General features: G+C 40.9%; 1 long non-coding RNA gene across 1 annotated transcript in view; it reads left to right on the top strand.

Moving 5' to 3' along the window:
• The window catches only part of LOC111819919 (uncharacterized), a 28,533-nt gene extending 20,888 nt beyond the window's left edge, over positions 1–7,645 (top strand). The window contains exons 2-4 of the long non-coding RNA XR_002823490.1: positions 5,302–5,485; positions 6,996–7,073; positions 7,192–7,645. This is a non-coding gene — a long non-coding RNA (uncharacterized LOC111819919). The remainder of the gene's footprint in view (positions 1–5,301; positions 5,486–6,995; positions 7,074–7,191) is intronic.
• Positions 7,646–7,836: the final 191 nt, after the last annotated feature.

Genomic DNA, 7,836 nt, shown 5'->3' with positions numbered 1-7,836 from the left:
AAAGGTTTTCAGAAAGCCGAGGTGATATGTTAGAAATAAAGATCTGAATACAACATATGTGGCTGGCCACATAGTCCAAACAGATAGCATGTTTGAAAGTCATACAATGTCACAGCAAGAATGTTTGAATGATGTGCAAAGTTCTCACTCTGAACAAACTGTTGAAAGGGAAAGAAACTACTAGGGAATTCTGGTTGTTGGAAAAGGAGGAAAACTTCTCAAAAACTAGCAGTGATGACTTTCGAAAACTAATGAAAGGTCATTAGTAAAATAGCCTTGTTGGATAACGTAATAGCTGGTAAGGATATTTCAGGAGCAAAGTAATCTAAGGTACATATTTGGAAAATTATATAATCCCTGGATTTAAAAAAAAAAGTAATATCTGAACATTTTGCCTTGCTGTGATGAAAAGTCTCCATGAACGCCTTATCAGGAAAATGAAAGGTCTCTCTAAGAGCGAATAGTTAGTAAGAAAACAGTTTTGTAGAGAGGCATTAAATTCTCAATTTGTTATGCATTGCAATACATAATTTCCAAAGACCTATTTTATGGAAATGAATATGAAAGTTTAAAGAATTTTGCCAATGTTTCTTGTGCCTTTTATGACACCACCATTTTCTGGGTTCTACTCTTAAGATACCATTAATGTGCCCTAAGAACATTTTCAGCTGCCAGAAGGAAAGAGGAGAAAGAAACTGAGAGAATAGCAGCATTGACAGCAATGGATGAGAAAAGTACATACATGAAAGAGACAAGTCAGTCACAGGAGAAACTAGCGGGCTGGAGAACAGTTTTCATTAGGCAAAGGATATCCAGCAAATATAGACAGCTGATCAAAAATAACATAATGTGGCATTGTTGTTGTTGTTTGGTGCCATCCAGTCAGTTCCGACTCATAGCTACCTTACATACAACAGAACGAAACACTGCCCGGACCTGTGTCCTTCTCACAATCATTCCTATGTTTGAGCCCATTGTTCCTGCCACTGTGTCAATCCATTTTGTTAAGGGTCTGCCTCTTTTTCGCTGACCCTCTACTTTACCAAGCATGATGTCCTCCTCCAGGGACTGGTCCCTCCTGATAACGTGTCCAAAGTATGTGAGATGAAGTCTCACTATCCTTGCTTCTAAGGAGCACTCTGGCTGTACTTCTTCCAAGACAGATTTGTTCGTTCTTCTGGAAGTCCACGGTATATTCAATATTCTTTGCCAACACCATAATTCAAAGACATCAATTCTTCTTCGGTCTTCCTTATTCATTGTCCAACTTTCATATGCATATCAGGCGACTGAACATATCATGGCTTGGGACAGGCGCATCTTAGTCCTCAAAGTGACATCTTTGCTTTTTAACACTTTAAAGACGTATTTTGCAGCACATCTGCCCAACACAATATGCCATTTGATTTCTTGACTGCTGCTTCCATGGGCAATGATTGTGGATCCAAGTAAAATGAAATCCTTGACAACTTCATATCTTTTCTTCGTTTATCATGATATTGTTTATTGGTCCAGTCGTGAGGATTTTTGTTTTCTTATGTTTAGGTGTAAAACTGAAGGCTGTAGTCTTTGATCTTCATCAGTAACTGTGTCAAGTCCTCTTCACTTTCAGCAAGCAAGGTTGTGTCATCTGCATATTACAGGTTGTTAATGAGTCTTCCTCCAATCCTGACACCATGTTCTTCTTCATATAGTCCAGCTTCTCAGATTATTTGCTCAGCATACAGATTGAATAAGTATGGTGAAAGGATACAACCCTGACGCACACATTTCCTGACTTTAAACCACACAGTATCCCCTTGTTCCATTTGAAGGACTGCCTCTGGGTGTATGTACAAGCTCTCCACGAGCACAGTTAAGTGTTCTGGATTCCCATTCTTTGCAATGTTATCCACAATTTGTTATGATCCACACAGTCAAATGCCTTTGCATAGTCAATAAAACACAAGTAAACACTTTTTGGTATTCTCTGTTTTCAGCCAAGATCTATCTGAAATCAGTAATGATATTCCTTGTTCCACGTCCTCTTCTGAATTTGGCTTGAATTTCTGGCAGTTCCCTGTCAATGTACTGCTGCAACCGCTTTTGAATTATCTTCAGTATAATTTTACTTGCATGTGATATTAATGATATTATTTGATAATTTCCACATTCTATTGGATCACTTTTCTTTGGAATGGGCACAAATATGGATCTCTTCCAGTCGGCTGGCCAAGACTTCCAAATTTCTTGGCACAGATGAGTGAGTGCTTCCAGCCTTGCATAAGTTTGTTGAAGCATCTCAGTTTGGTATTCCATCAATTCCTGTAGCCTTGTTTTTCACTAATGCCTTTAGTGCAGCTTGAACTTCTTCCTTCAGTACCATAGGTTATCATATGCTGCCTCCTGACCAATTCTTTTTGGTACAGTGACTCTGTATATTCCTTCCATCTTCTTTTGATGTTTCCTGCTTCCTTTAATATTTTACTCATAGAATCCTTCAATATTGCAACTTGAGACTTGAATTTTTTCTTCAGTTCTTTCAGTTTGAGCAACGCTGACAGTGTTCTTCCTTTTTGGTTTTGTAACTTAAGGTCTTTGTACATGTCATTATAATACTTTGTCTTCTTGAGCAGCCCTTTGAAATCTTCTGGTTAGTTCCTTTACTTCATCATTTCTTCCATTTGCTTTAGCTACTTTACCTTCAAGAGCAAGTTTCAGCATCTCTTCTGACATCCATCCATTTCAGTCTTTTATTTCCTTTCTTTTTAATGACCTGTTGTTTTCTTCACGTATGATGTCCTTGATGTCATCCCACAACTTGTCTGGTCTTTGGTCTTTAGCATTCAATGCATCAGATCTATTCTAGAGATGTTCTCTAAGTTCAGTAGAGTGGACCTTAATGATGTGGATGGAGTAAAGCTTTTGGGACCTTCATTTGCTGATGTGGCACAATTCAAAATGAGAAGAAACAGTTGCAAATATATGTTAATAATCAGAACGTGGAATGTACAAAGTATGAATCTAGGAAAATTGGAAGTCATCAAAAATGAAATGGAACACATAAAAATCGATATCCTAGGCATTAGTGTGCTGAAACGGGCTGCTATTGGCCATTTTGAATCAGACAATCATGTGGTCTACTGTGCCAGGAACGACAAATTGAAGAGGTAAGGTGTTGCATTCACTGTCAAAGAGAATATTTCAAGATCTATCCTGAAGCACAATGCTGTCAGTGGTAGATAATATCCATGTCTACAAGGAAGACCAGTTAATTCAACTATTATTTAAATTTATGCACAGACCACTAGGCCAAAGATGAAGAATTTAAAGATTTCTATCAACTTCTGCAGTCTTAAATTGATCAAATATGCAATCAAGATGCATTGATCATTACTGGTGATTGGAATGAGAAAGTTGAAAACAAAGAAAAACAATCAGTAACTGGAAAATATGGCTTTGGTGATAGGAATGACACTGGAGATTGCCTGATAGAATTTTGTAAGACCAACTACCTATCCATTGGAAATGCCTTTTTTCAACAACATAAACAGCGACTATACACATGGACCTTACCAGATAGAATATACAGGAATAAAATCAACTACATCTATGGAAAGAGATCATGGAGATGTTAAATATTATCAGTCACAACAAGGCCAGGGGCTGACTGTGGAACAGACTTATCAATTGCTTGTATGCAAATTGAAGTTGAAGGTGAAGAAAAACAAAACAAGTTCATGAGAGCAAAAGTGCAACCTTGAGTATATCCCACCTGAATGCAGAAACCACCTCAAGAATAAATTTGATGCATTGACCACTAATGTGGCATAGCAGTCTTAAAATGTCGATAAAACTTTCCAATGTAAAGTTAATGTTAGGCAAAGATTTGGAATTGTCTGAATTGCTAAATAGTGAAACTTAATTCGATCAATTTATCATAACTGCCATGGCATCGTAGTTTCCTAGTGCTGGTGTAATAGAAGTACCATTGATGAGTGGTTTTAAAGAACAGAAATTTATTGTCTCTCAGTATAGCAGGCTAGAAGTCTGAATGCAGGCACCGGCTCTAGGGAAAGGCTCTCTCTCTCTCTGTTGGCTCTGGGGGAAGATCCTTGTCTCATTCAGCTTCTGCAGCCAGGGCATTCCTTGGTTCCTTGGAGATCTTCTCAAGGCATCTATCTTCCCTCCTCCTTGTGCTTGCTTGCCTCTGTGTCTAATCTGCTCTTTTTATAATTTGGAAGTGATTAGGCTTAGGATACCCCCTACACTGACATGGTCTCAGTAACATAACAAAGAAAACCCTATTCTCAAACAGTATTACATGCACAGGTATGTGATTCCAACACATACTTTTGGGGGACACAAGTCAATCCATAAAATATGGTTAATACGTACGTGATTTAAAAAAAGAGAAGTGACTAATATCTGGAAAGAAGTGGTACTTGTTTATATATCTGGAAAGAATTTTTCTATCTGTGGCAGTTCTCAAACTTTAGTGTGGCTAAGAGTTGTTGGGATGCTTGCCAAAATGTAAATTCCCAGGCCCCTTTCCAGGAGATCTCAATTTAGCAGTTCTAGAGCAGGGTTAGGAGCCCTGGTGGCACAGTGGTTAAGTGCTCAGCTGCTAGTCAAAAGATCAAGGGTTCAAACCACCAGCTGCTCCGCAAGAGAAAGATGTGGCAGTCTGCTTCATAAAGATTACAGCCTTGGAAACATTATGGGGCAGTTCTACTCTGTCCTATAGGGTCGCTATGAGTCAGAATTGATTCCATGGCAACAGTTTTTGGGTTTTAGGGTGGGGTTTCTCAATCTTGGCATTACTGGTATTTTGGGTGGGATCATGCTTTGCTATAGAGGGCTGTTCTGTGCACTGTAGGATGGTTAGCAGCATTCTAGGCCTCTATCCAGTTATGGCAGACAAACCCTGTGGTGACCCCCTAATGATCCCCATCTTCCGGTGTTCACACTTTTGTGTAATCCCCTTCCCTTGAGTGTGAGCTGGACCTGTGGCTTGCTTCTGACCAACAGAAGGTGATGGGATGTAACTCTTGTGATTATGTTAAATTACAAATAAGACTCCATCTTGCTAGAGCTTCTCCTTGATGGCTTGTTTAAATAAGCGACCATGTTGAGGAAATCCACGTGGCAAAGAGCCAAAGGTGGTCTCTAAGGAACGGGGCAGGAGTGGGGGGGAGGGGAGGGGCTTCGGGCCAACAGCCGGCAAGATCCACCTAGGTAGAACTCCTGGCTAGAACTTTAAGTAGCACAACTTTGGGCAAGGTTCCTAACATCTCTGATTTATCATTTCATTATCTATAGCCAAAAGGAAACGAATGCCGCCAACAACCTGAGTGAACTTGGAAGCAGATTCTCACCAGTTGAATTTTTAGATGAAAACCCAACCCAGTGACACCTTGATGGCAGCCCTGGGAGACCCTAAGCAGAGTATCCAGTCATGCCATGCCCCGACTCCTGAACCCACAGAAACTGTGAGACAAAAAATGTGCGCTGTTTTAAGCTGCTAAGGTTGTGGGAATTTTGTTATGTAGCAGTAAGAAACCAATACACCATTAGGTGCCAGGAGCACATACTCAGCTGACACCAAAAATGTCTCCAGACATTGCCAAATGTCCCCTGGTGGGGCAAAATCGCCCCTAGTTGAGAACCACTCCTCCAGGGCAGGGTTTCTCAACCAGGGTACTATGACATTTTGGACCAGATAATTCTTTGTTTTGGGTAGGGTGGAGCTGCCCTGTGCATTGTAAAATGTTTAGCAGCTTTCCAGGCTCACTAGATGCCAGTACCACACACCCAAGTCAAGTTTCCAAACATTGCCAAAAGTTCCCTGGATGCAAAATCACCCTCCTCTTTTAAAATCCACTAGTCTAGGGTAAAGCCTAGGGACCTGCATTTCTAATAAGAACACCCAGGTGATTTGGGAGAAATGAAGTTAGTGGACAATACTTGAAAAACACTAGAGAATGAACAAAACATAAATCAGAGTTTAGGGACTTGGACAACATTTGAAGCAGGATCAGAGAAGAAAATGGAAAGATGGCGGATTGGCGCCGATTCCCAATTAATCTTTCTCAGTGCCTGACTCAAAATAGTCTTTTGAGAAATTGATGGTTTTTATTTTTATTTTTATTAAGCACTCTTCAAATAGATCTTGTCGATTTTAAACATTTAAGAGCAAAATCCTGTGACATAATTTTTTACTGAAAAAATAAAATTATCCATCGTGTTCTGTTTAAAGTTTTAGTTTGTATTATATAGTAACTGGCTAGACTGGTTTAAATCTGAAGTTGCCTGGAAGGCATAAATTATGCCATTATTCATAGAGAAGGTAATATGTAAATGTGAAATTCCATACAATGCAAAAATGTGTTGACTCCGATCACACTGTAGCTTTAAGAAAAGCGTTGACTGTTTCAGGTCACAAAGGCACTATTTAGAGCACAGCAAGTGGGACCATGTGTCCAGCAGGTCACACAGTCATGTGCCTACTCAAAGTGGGCAATTCACACTCTCTCACTGGAAGGATAAAGCCTATGATATTAAAAGAACTAATACTTTCCTTTGCAATAAAAGTGAACACAGCTCTCAGTTATTACCAACCAGACAAACACAGGCGCCCAGTGGCAAATGTCAGTCATTTTCTCCTTAAGAAAGAAGAATCAAACTAACAGACATTTCAGTTCCTCTTTCCTCCCACAATTGAATTTTAAAAAGGTAAAGAAGTATCCTGGCCTCAAGAGTTTAGAATAAAAACTTATAAAGCTTGTACCGCAGAGGAAGCCCTCCAAAATATTTTTCCTGCTCTCATAAGCATAAACTAAGTTGTTGACAAAAAGCTCCTGCAAACGTCTACAAATTAAGTTGATCAAATACAAACAAGGCTAGGCCTAGATCGCGGTCCTTCCCAAATCAGGATGCGCTAACGGAACATTAACTTGGAAACTTTTGCCAAACTAATTTGGATACTTCACCAAATCCCCTCACCTTCAATCAAGGAAACTTTTCTACGTGTCCTTCAGAGTCACGTGAAGTTGCTGCCAGAGCTCAGCATAAATCACATTTCACCTTAACAGGTTTGCTGCCTGGGGACAAGGGGGTGGGGTGGATAATTAAGTTAAGAATCCTGTGGAAAAGGCCCAGGGAGGTCAGCGAGAGACTACCAATTCTAAAGGCTATTTTCTTTTTCCGAAGAGTGCAAGACCAGTAGAGACTGACTCGGTGTCTTTTGAGACTCGAGACTCTGGGAGCTGCACGCAGAGAAAACAAACCTGGGGAACGAAAAGTAGAAGCAAACAAGTTTTTATAGTAACATTGATATTAGTATGCCTTCCCTGGCCTCTTCAATTGTTTTTTCCAAGATATTGAAGTCTGTCATCCAAACCATACCAAATGAGAGGTTAGTTGTTCAACTCCTTTCCCTCAGCGTGTGTCTTCTCACAAGATCCACGTCTCCTCTCGACACTCCCGTTCCCCACAAAATAGAAAGGCTGATAGCCAACTACAGACTGCGGTCCACAGAGGGCAACTCTAGGCAGGGGGCACAGGGCCGTTGCCTAGACGAAAGTCTGACGCCGAGAATCCTAATCTCTCACGTCTGATCTCGCTGGCTATTGTGGCCCTAAGGGGTGGCAGAACAGGTGAGGGCGGCTGGAGGAAACCTGTTTCCGGACAGTCAGGGAGGACGATATGAGGGTGCGGGGAGAGGGAGGGGATGGTCCGATAAGTAAAGGGAAGCGCGCCCCAAGCGCTGTTTCTCTCCCTGGGATCACCTTGCGCTGACCTAGTTGAGCCAGGAAGGAAGGAACCCGAGCGCGAAGAGCGGGCGGGGCGGGGAGA

Source organism: Trichechus manatus, unplaced genomic scaffold, assembly GCF_000243295.1.
Source record: "Trichechus manatus latirostris isolate Lorelei unplaced genomic scaffold, TriManLat1.0 scaffold00021, whole genome shotgun sequence".
Taxonomy (NCBI): Eukaryota; Metazoa; Chordata; class Mammalia; order Sirenia; family Trichechidae; genus Trichechus; species Trichechus manatus.
Note: the sequence above shows the minus strand (reverse complement) of the source record. Positions and strands in the feature narration are given on the sequence as shown.